Here is an 11,770-nt window from a genome sequence, read left to right as displayed (position 1 = left end):
TCTTTTTTCTTTTTTGTTTTTATTTATCTTTGAGAGAAAGAGAGCGTGAGCAGGGGAGGGGCAGAAAGAGAGGTGGACAGAGGATCTGAAGTGGGCTCTGTACATCACAGCAATGAGTCCGATGTGGGGCTTGAACTCTCCAACCGTGAGATCATGACCTGAGCCACAGTCGGATGCTCACCCGACTGAGCTTACTCAGGTGTCCCCACTACGATCACGATTTTAATCGCTTTATCCTTCCGATCATTACCCAGCCACTTGGAAGGAACTATAATACTCCACTTTTGGCTAAAGAATATAGAACTGCACATATGTGTTGTAAACTTACCTAAAACTCAATCTGAAGATTTAAGTTGACAGTGTTAGGTTTTGGAATTCTAAACATCCTACTTAGGAAGGGGGTCCAGCTTCATAAGTAAAGGAGGAAAAAAGAAAGCCAAGACACAAAAAGTTAAACTAACCCCGCTACACGTGAAGCGCTAGGGTATCAGCCATGGTAGCTCACACAGAGCAGCCAAAGAGTCACCATTTTTGAATCCTCAGAATGTGACACAGTCTATGATAACTACTTTACAGAAACTACCTCACGTACCTCACAGCAATCTTATAAGGCAGAAATTATAGTTTTGCCCATTTACTAATAAGAAACTATAACTGGGAAAGCCTCCTCCACCAAGGTCACATAGCGGGCAACAGAGCCAGAATTTTAAAATCAGTATCCATTCAACAGAATATTTAACTGCTATTCCCGTGCCCCCATGACGAATCTCCAACCATTCTTAAATGAACAAGAAATAAGCTTTTACGTGAATTACTTCTGAAGAAAGCCACTTCCATTCTTCTCTCTCTATTGATTTCGTCTCGTTACACATTCACGACGTGGCTTGTTCCAGGCCTCATCCTCAAATCCCAAAGTTGCCTTCATCTCACAAGAATCAGAGGCTCTAAAACAGATCCCTGCTTCTTTGTCATTCTAAAGAACGTGGTCACTGGATGGCTCACTAGCAGAGAAAGTTACGTACACAACGCCTCAGAAGTTTTGGACGGTCCCAGCCTACAGCTGAATGCTTGATTCTGCTACAGCAGCAACCAGCACCGAGTCATCCGGATGGTGTCATGTCCCTGAGCCATAGTAAAAAGGGTGATTTCACTTGGCTCTTTACACCCTGGAGAGTTGTTTGGTTTGTCTTTACAAGAAGAAAAATACTTTTTAAACTGTTTATCCCCTTCCTGCCTGCCTGCATTATTTTCCATGAGATTACAGGATACCTTACTCACCATGACAGTGTCCAATACTATATAGGTTCTGACAAAGGAAACCACAAACAGTGAAAGATGCAAGACATTGGGGACAATCTCTGCCATGGACAGAATACAAGGGCAGAAGAAAGAGTGTGGTTCTCACCATTTTAGATAACGATGTACTTACTATATATATACATATATATATATATATATATATACACATACACACACACACAATGTTATATACTATAGTATTTATATATATATAGTGTATATATATAGTATACTACATAAAGTACTTTAGATAACAATGTACTTACTTTATATATAAATTATTTATATGCATTTTATATATACGTGTGTGTATACATATATACACACATATATATTTCCTGTCCTTTAATTGGACTCTGTTGACTTAAAAATATCTTTAGTGAAGAGAGACCTATTCCCCCATGAAAAGGAACAAAACAAAACAAAACTCGATTCCATTGGCACGAAGTTGAGTCGGCCCTAGGCCAGGTGCTTTCAACCAAGGGAAACAGGCATAAGTGGTGAGAGGTTACAGTGACGCCCAGGGTGGTTGACTCTCACTCTCCAGTGCTTTGGGCTTGTGTTCCATAGTGGAAACAAGAAAGAGAATGTCATATTTTGGAAGAACCCCCTAGACATTAACACTGGTTTATTCACGGATAAATTTTAATGAAAGACTGCAGGAATCTGATAAACACAAGGCCACCACAAGCTCATATCCCTCAGAAGAACTGAGTTTCTGTACTTGCTGCAGGCAATTTGAATATGGAGTCAGTAGGGAAGAAAAGTTATCCTAAGTACCACTTATGCCTTTGGGGTAGCACTGACCTGTGTTTTGTTTCCCTGTTTGCCATGCATCTACATACCTATATATCCATCAATTTCTTTAGGCATCTTTTCAACTAACTTCCCTCTCCATTCTTGCTTGGCCCCATTATTTGACACATGATGGCCTATCAATGGTTGACTGTACAGTATAGCCCACAGTTTACAGAACATTAAGACAGGACCATTGTAATGGCCGGAAGAACACTCCCCATAGATCCCCAACCACAGGGAGTGTAATTGACCAAAGTCCTCAGCTGCTGTGCTCTGAAATCCAAAACTGCATTAGTGCGGAGGCCATGCCTCGCATGAACTACTCCAAGCCAATGACTAAACATGACAGCCAAACTAACATAGGCTCTTTCCTAGGAGACATGCAGAACTTTGGCTCCTCAGTGGTCCTCCTGAACTTCCCTTGGACTGCGCAGCAGCTCAAGATGCTCCTATTCAACCTCGTTTGCCCCTCCCCTTTACTGAGGTGGGCAATGGGCGTCAGACCTTCACCATATCCTGACAGCTCTCCCAACCCCTCCTAGGTCCCTCATTTTCTTTTACAGGGGTTCCCTGAGGAACCCCTTGAATATTTAATCCGTAAGCATTTTTCTATGCATTGAATCATTGCATATTTAATCCCATCTTGTCCTCTGTTTTCCAAACTAACACAATCGTCAGAAAATAAGAAAAATAAACATCATGCAGAGATTCTGGGTTTAGAATAGGATACAATAACCATGAATTTCTGGGATAAAATTTCTTGGTCAGGAAGTAAAGGAGTAGCATAAGGAATGGTATGTAAGTTAGGAAGAAACTTTCCTTAAGTTTCTTAAAGAACTAGAAGTTGGAAAGAAAGCAGTGGTGGGTAGTCACAATGGCGTCTTTTACAGATGACTGCCAGCCTCTTTAACCTCTTTCCTCTAGGTTTGGTTCACGGTCACTGGTATAGAGTGTCTGACGTCACTGGTGGCAGCAGAACAAGCTGAGTGTCTGTGCACCTCAACAGCAGCACCAGAGTTTTCAGGGACCATTTGCCAGCCGCAGACTTCGTATCATTCTTGCTGCCTAGTGTCCTTGGCCTTCCAGCATTCTCAGACTGTGTGAGCCTTCATGATTCCTGCTCTGCTTCCAGCATCCATCATTACTTTCTCTTGTTTGCAAGTAAGAACACTGATTGTATCAGTCCAGGTTTTTTATAGGAAACAGAGGATGCAATCAATAGGATAATTGAGGGTGGTTTAAAGAAATACTGTTGACAAAGCTACAGGCAGTGATAATAGAAAAGTACAAAGGACAGTGAAGTGCTCTGTAGCTAGCAACAGCAGCCAGGCAATCCCTGCTCTTCTGAGGAAGCTGGGACAGGAAAGATGATCAGACTCAGAAAGAGAGCTGTAGCCACCGCGGCCAGCTCCATTAAGGAACAGGATCTCTCATGGAGGAACATAGCCACTGGGACTCACAGCTCAACCGTGAGGGAGCCCGGGCAATACAGAGTGACGCTCCTTCCTCTCACCTTCTACTCTCCTTCTGGAATCTTACATTGGTTCAACTGAACCAGAGCTGGGAGGCAAGCAGGAATGTTGATGCTATTCCTAAAGATCAGCATCCCAGGGCAGACGGAAGGGTAGAAAATGGTGGACAATGGGTACTAAGGAAGAGACCATATCCGGTATGCTGTCTGAAAAGGGCAAATGCTACTGCTTCCGGCCGAGCGTAGTTTAAAAAGTTAACATGTTCTTAACACGTCTTCTAGCAGAATCCTCTGATAGCGCTGACCTGATTCACTGATTATGAAATGGGCTTTTAATTTTTTTTAATAATGTAGAATTTATATCAGAATTCAAAAGGATTAGTGAAGCTATCACTTTACCCTTAATTTGAAAAGTATTTTCACCAGATACAAAATTCTATATTGACTGTTTTGCAGCATGTTCAAGATGTCATTCTGTTGTCTTTGGGTCTGCGTGGTTTCTGAGGACAAGTCAGAGCGACCCTTCCTATGACCATTCTTCTGTCTGTAATATATCTTTTTCCCCATCGCTACTTTTAATATATTCAATTTATCTTTGGTTTTCAGTGTCTATGGAAATATATATAATTAAACACATATTAAAATATATGTATTGAAATACAGATACGCATGTATATATAATTTCAATTTTAAAGTTGAATTTTAAAGTTCAATTTTAAAGTTGTTTTTGGAAGAAACACATATCCAGACCAAGTTACTTTTTTATGCCAGAAGTGGAATATCCATTTGCAATTTGTTTTGTAAGAATATAAAATTTTGACAAGAGTTTTAGGAATTGCTCCAACATTGCTTTTGAATAAACCATTCTTCTAAATCTAGAAATTCCTTTGTCATATAAATAAAAAACGTATTTACTTGAATCTCTTTCCAATCTTTAAACTTTGTCATTGGTACAATAGGTGACTATATTCTTTTAATTACTGCCTGTATAATGTATTTTTAATATCTGGTACTGGATATCATTACTTCTCTTTTACTAATTTACATATGTATATATTATATATTTCTTCACAAACATATTTTAGTATATATAGTATATTTTTGTTATTATGAATTATATATGCTGTTACATTATATAACAAGGTGTTGATTGTGATCAGAAAGCTGTGGAATTTGGGGGTGATGCTAAATTATCATTCCATGTTTAATATATTTAGTTGTATCACTTGTTTTCCATATATGTAATTATATCATATGCAGGAAATAATGGTTTTTAATTCCTTCTTTCCAATTTTAATACTTTTTTTTTTATAAAATGTAATCTATGGAACGGGAAGAAATATTTGAAAACCATATACCTGATAAAGAGTTAATACCCAAAATATATAAGGAATTCCTGCCACTCAGTAAAAAAACTAATAAAAAGTGGGTAAAATAAGTGAATAGACCTTTCTCTAAAGAAGACATACAGATGGCTAACAGATAAATGAAAAGTGCTTAATATAACTAATCATCAGGGAAATGCAAATCAAAAGCACAATGAACTATTTCCACCTAGTAGGATGACTATCCTCAAACTAACAAAAGATAATAAATGTGGGGAAAAGAGAAACCTTGTACATTAGTTGTAGGAATGTATATCAGAGCAGCCGCTGTGGAAAACAGTATATGGAAGAACTTCACAAAATTAAAAATACAACTCCCGTAAGATCCAGCATCTCACTTCTCAGTATATATCCAAAAGAAATCAAATCAGGATCCCAACTTCCAGGCATGTCTGCACAACTCTTGGATGGAGCAGGCAGCAGCTGCCCTTGAGATTGAGCTGGAGGAAGAGATGTACAAGGTAAGAAATGTTGACCAACACGAAGAGCATAGGAGACAAAAGCAGTTGAAGGTCCTGAAGAAGGAGCTGCACCATTCACTCGCCCAGCCCTTGTTCACAGATGACCTGAAAACCAAGTATCCAACTCAGTCTGGCCGGCTGCCCACGCTCATGTCTGCCCCCAGAAATGGCGAGTCTGCTTTGAGCTGCCTGGCCAAACAGGAGTAAAAGAAGAAGAAGAAGCGGAAAGAGCAGCAGCAGGAACAACCGCAGCCAAGTACAAGTGAAAATTAACACCCTCCACGTCCGAGTCTAGGTGACGGCAGGTTGTCTGTGTTCTCTGCTTAGATCTTCCCACTTTGCCATCCACCCCGGTTCCCCTCTTCCTTGCCAGCCCCCACTGCAGGTGAGACCTCCTGCAGGGTTGCGTTGTTTTGAAGTAAGAATTCTGTGCATCAGCTTATAAATTTCTGTATTCCGGTGTGCACGGGCTTCTTGTATGTTCAGCTTGATTTCCTCAACTAAAAACGGGAGTCAGAACCCAAAAAAAAAAAAAAAAGAAAGAAAAAACCCAAATCAGTATCCCAAAGTGATTATCTGCACCCCTATGCTCACGGCAGCATTATTTACAAGAGCGAAGACAAGGAAGTAGTGTAAATGTCTGTGAACAGATTAATGGGTAAAGAAAATGTGGTATATACACATAATGGCATATTATTCCGCCTTAAAAAGAAGGAAGTTCAAAGTCGCCCGGGTGACTCAGTCCTTTAAGCAGCCAACTTTGGCTCAGGTCATGATCTTGTGGTTCCTGAGTTTGAGCCTTGCATTGGGCTCTGTGCTGGCCGCTGAGAGCCTGGAGCCTGCTTCCGATTCTGTGTCTCCCTCTCTCCCTGTCCCTTCCCTGCTTGCTCTCTCTCTCTCTCTCAAAAATAAATAAACATTTTTTTTTTAATGCTGCTATTGGCAACAACATGGATGAACCTGAAAAACATTATGCTAATAAGCCAGACACCGAAGGACGAATACACATGATACCACTTACATGAGGAATCCAAACTGGTGAAACTCTTAGAAGCAGAGAATAGAATGTTGTTACCCATGCCTCACATGGAGGGGAAACAGAAAGGCATTCACTATAGGGTACAAAGTGTTGGTTACCCAAATGAATAAGTCATAAGACATCTACTATATAGAATATTGCATACAATTAACAATAGTGTATTGTATAGTTAAAAATTTGCTAAGAAGTAGATATTATTGAAATGTCCTTATCAAAAGGAAAATAATAACAATGGTTAAAAGGTCAGGAGAAAACTTTTGGAGGTGTTGGATAAGCTTATGGCATTGACTGTGGAGATGATTCCATGGGCGTATCCCTAACTCCAGACTCCTCAAGTTGTGTACATTAATTATAGATACTTTTTGCATGTCAAAAAACTTTCTAATTAAAAAGCTACACAGTTATTTAAAAATTTTTCTGTCAACAGGTTCTAAATTATCTTGATAACTCTGTATTTATTCACTCTTCTCTTCTATGCACATGAAAAATTGACCTGTCTTTCTATGCTTTGTGTGATATCTTTGTTGGGTTTTATTATCTACATTATAGTGGACTTCAGCAGAAGAATTAGGAAGCCTTTCTCTTTCTCTGCTCTGGAACAAGGAAGTAGGGGAGCGAAACTAAAAAACACTGCATATCATTTCAGAGATGTCAGAGAGGAAAAATAATAAAAATGTTAACATTAATTAAAATGTATCAATTCCATGTTTGTGGGAAATGTGGAGTCTTGCTCTCTGATAGTAGGAATATAAATTCGTAGCACCAATTTGGAGAAGTTAGTAAATCCTAGCAAATATTAAAATGTGCACACATTACAAGCAATCAATTACACTCTCCAGAATGTAACAGAGGACTTTTTACAATTGCTTGTAAAAAGACTTCATAAAGCCATGATTTTTTAGTACCACTATTAGAAAAGAAGATCTGAAATAACTTAGATGTTTATCAATAAGAAAGTGGTTAAACCAGTGATGCCCTAATTATAGCTGAAATAATTTAATTAAGTTAAAGCTATGAGTATCAGCATAGTTAAATACTGTAATAAGGAACTTAAAAAAAAGTTACAAACAGATAGGCACAGTTTAATTTCATTTACATAAACGATTTAAAGTATGCAAAAAATTGTATATTTTTGGAATAAATTGTAGTTAATCTATAAAGGCATGCATTAAATTAGGAATAGATGTTGAGATTTAATGCCTTCTTGAATTTTTAATGCCTTTCAAACATTTATGGAAATAGCTTTCTTCTTTTTTGGACTACTATTGTGAAATATACCCTTTAATCTGTTCTTGAAAGATCATTGCATTCTTGTTTTGAGACACATTTTAACTGCAAGTATTACTTTAATAGGTCTCTAGATTTTATTTATTTGGATTTTTTACATTGATATTCCTAAGGAAAAAATAGACTACATTGTGGCTTTTTTAACATGTCATGTTAGAAGTAATATTATACCAACTATATTTTAAAAGAATTTTGAAATATTTCTTTTTGTCTATGTTCTAATGAGTTTAAATAATATTTCCCTGTATATTCCTACAGTTCCAGTAGTATGTACCTATAAAGCCATTGACCTGGGTACTCCTTTAAGGATAGCATTTGAATAATTGTCCACTGTTGCTCTCCTTGGCTATTTTATTTTATTCTTTTTTTGTGGGTAGATTTATTAATTTATATTTCCTAAGAACAGTACTTCTGTTGCATGGATTTTTAATCTATTTGCACAGGCTTGGGCTGAGACATTTTAGTTTAGTAACATCTTTTATATCAATATTTATTTTCCTATTTTCATTTCTTATTTTATGTGTGTGCTTTCTCCCTATTTTATTTTTAATTCGATGTAAAGTTTATTTATTTTGTTTGGGATTTTCAAATGATGAGTGACTAGATTTAGTTTTCACTAGTTTTCCCTTTTCTAATTAATTTTGTTACACCCTTATCATATTCCTTCAACTTTATATAGATTTTATTATTAGTCACTTTCTAACTTATTGAAATGCTCAATTTGCTTTTACTTTTTATTGATTAAATAAAATATTTATAGGATTTATATTTCTGTATTGCTCTAGCTCTATCCCATACATTGGAATAAAAGCATTTTAAAGTTTTACTTTATAAGTTCTGTTATTTCAGCTTTTATTCCCTCTTTATTCTGTTTTCTAGTTTTATTAATTTGTTAAGTTTACTAAAGATAGTCATCTGTGGCATTTTCACCTTTTGGAATGCATTGAGATATTCTTTATTGTTTATTATAAGATCAATTTTATTCATATTCTAGGGTACTTGAAATGTGCTTTATTCTCTCTTTTCATAAAATACATAAGACCAAAGTACCTGAATTCTTTAAGGCCATACTAATTTTTTTCTTTTTGAATCTACAATCTCTCATGAACATAAGTGTGATGTGACACTATCTTTCAACGTGTTAGCTATACCCTCTACTTAGTGTTTATTACTAAAAGATTTTTAATAATATTTAATATTTCAAAGTAAAATAAATTTTATCATAAGGGGCAACAATGTATCTATCACTCTTTTTAGAGAATCTGAGATCAGTCAATAGAATTAACCACTTGTTTATCTCCTATGGAGAGGTGTTCTGAAGAAAATATAGAAGACCAGTGTATCCAGGGGCGCCTGGGTGGCTCAGTCGGTTGAGCACCCAGCTCCAGCTCAGGTCATGATCTCACGGTTTGTGGGTTTGAGCCCCGCATCAGGCTCTGTGCTGACAGCCAGCTCAGAGCCTGGAGCCTGTCTTTGGATTCTGTGTCTTCCTCTCTCTCTGACCCTCCTGTGCTCAAGCTGTCTCTGTCTGTCTCTCAAAAATAAATAAAGAACATTAAAAAAAAAAAAAAGACCAGTGTATCCAGTAATTCCCGTATTTACTCTGGTGAGAATGATCAGACATGTTAAAATTAACAAACAACATACAATTATACAAATATTCATACAATGATCTTATTCCCTGGATCTGTTCCCATGTGTGTAAGGGAGCCTATAAACAGTAGTAAGCACCAGCGTTATTTACAAGACTGGCTTATATATGCTGTTATAGGTCAGAATGAACAAACCTTAAAAAGTTCCTTTCTATTTTGATGTCGTGTATACAAAAGGAAATAAAATGTACATTTTTAGACTCACTATCATTTCTTTTTCAAGATGTGCTCATTTGATCTGGGAAGGGTTCAGATATGGCTGCATATTTCAAATAGTCCTGGAGCACCAACACATATTTTAGCTCCTGGTTGGAGATTTGAAGTGTGGAGAACAAGAAATGTGGTGTTGCTGCGTTTACGAAGGAAGAGACTTGAGCTCAGAGTCAGCAGAGAGCAGGGCTCGATTTCACCACTATCACTATCTGACTGACTGTGAAAAGGAGACCCTCTGTATCTCCTACTTCTGTCATCTGTATCATAGGTTTGATTGCCATATTCCTGTACCCTTTAATGGACTGATTCACACAGAATGAGATGAATTTTGACAACTCTGAAGCCAAGACACTTCTAAATTCATAATGGTGATACTGCTGCTCCCAGCGAACCCCTTCCCTCAGAGCAGATGAATTCATCATCTTCCTGCCTTGCCCCCAAATGTTTTACATATTAGAATTTCTAGTGAAATAAACATCCTGGGCACGTGTTTGGAGACTTTTCTTTAACATTCAGTTACCAGCTCAGAATCTGGGAGTTTACATGCCAAGTTTATCTTCAAAGAACGACACATGCGTCCGATGACAGCGGAAGTCACCTACTCTAGCACATCAGCGCCTGACCTCCAGGGGTGGCTTAAAGCTTAAGACACAGAAGAGTCTGCACGTGTATTTCCATTCATTTCAACAGACAAGTACTTCTCACATGTTACTTTAAAAAAAATACTCGGGAAAGTTCGGTAAACTGTGTCCTCCAAGAGGATCCAGGCGCAAGTGGTTAATCTTGCTCTTTTTCTCTTCACCCAAAATACCTTAGAAAAAGCACCATTATGCAGAGGTCCCATATGAGAGCCAAGAAGAAAATGGAGCTTTCGAGAGTAACAGTCACAGTACTGAGCACATTAGCCTTACTTTTTTTAGTGTTTATTTATTTATTTATTTTGAGAGAGATAACGCAAGGGGAGGGGCAAACAGAAAGAAAATCCCAAATCCGGGTTAAAGCACAGAGCCGGATGCGAGGCTCGATCCCACAAACCATGAGATCATGGCCTGAGCCAAAATTAAGAGTGGGATGCTTAACTTATTGAGCCTATTTAGAGTAAATAGGAGTGCCTGGGTGGCTCAGAGGTTAAGCCTCCATCTTAGGCTCAAGGCATGATTTAGGGCTCTGGGTTTGAGCCCCTCATCCAGCTCTGTGCTGACAGCTCAGAGACTGAAGCCTGCTTCTGATTCTGTGTCTCCCTCTCTCTCTGCCTTCCCGTGCTCAAAGTCTGTCTCTGTCTCTCAAAAATGAATAAAAACAAATTTTTTTAAAGAAATAAATACATAAAATAAATTTTAAAATGACTGGACACAGTGAGCCCATGTGATAGAAGCCTAAATACTCATAATTGACCTAAAGAGACTGAAAGGTGGGCACCTGGGTGACTCAGTTATTAAGCGTCAGACTTCCGCTCAGGTCATGATCTAGTGGTTAGTGGGTTCAAACCCCGCGTAGGTTCTGTGCTGACAGCTCAGAGTCTGGAGTCTGTTTCAGATTCTGTGCCTCCCTCTCTCTCTCTGACCCTCCCTTGCTTGCTCTCGGTCTCTCTCTGTCTCAAAAATAAAAATAAACACTAAAAAAGAGAAAGAGAGACTGAAAGGAAGCAGTCTTTTTTTAAAAGTTTATTTATTTTAAAAGACAGAGAAGAGGGAAGGAGGAAGGGAGGGAGAAGTCCAAGTAGGCTCTGCACTGTTGTCACAGAGCCCAGCATGAGACTTGAACCCACAAACTATGAGTTTCCAATCACTTTAGCAACTTGGCCACCCAGACACCCCCTGACAAGCCTCTTCCAATATAAGACACAGGAGACGTGCAGGCAAATAAAGCCAGCATTAGGCATGAAGTGACGTTTCACCAGGAATGACGCACTAGCTGTGCTTATTAACCTTTTTGAGTTATAGCTTACAAATACAGGGTCAAAAAGGCATTTTATTTCCTTTTCCTATGTTCAAGTTTATTTGCTTTGTAAAGCACAACAGAACCATATCCAATAGTGGAGGTTCTACTTAAAAATGATTGCCTATATATCATATTATTGGAATATTTTTATTTTACTATACAAATGTCCTGCTGAGTGTGTGTGGCTAGAGTTGTGTTTGTCCAGGACTTACAGTGCCTTCATG

The sequence above is a fragment of the Suricata suricatta genome, chromosome 2, assembly GCF_006229205.1.
Source record: "Suricata suricatta isolate VVHF042 chromosome 2, meerkat_22Aug2017_6uvM2_HiC, whole genome shotgun sequence".
Taxonomy (NCBI): Eukaryota; Metazoa; Chordata; class Mammalia; order Carnivora; family Herpestidae; genus Suricata; species Suricata suricatta.
Note: the sequence above shows the minus strand (reverse complement) of the source record.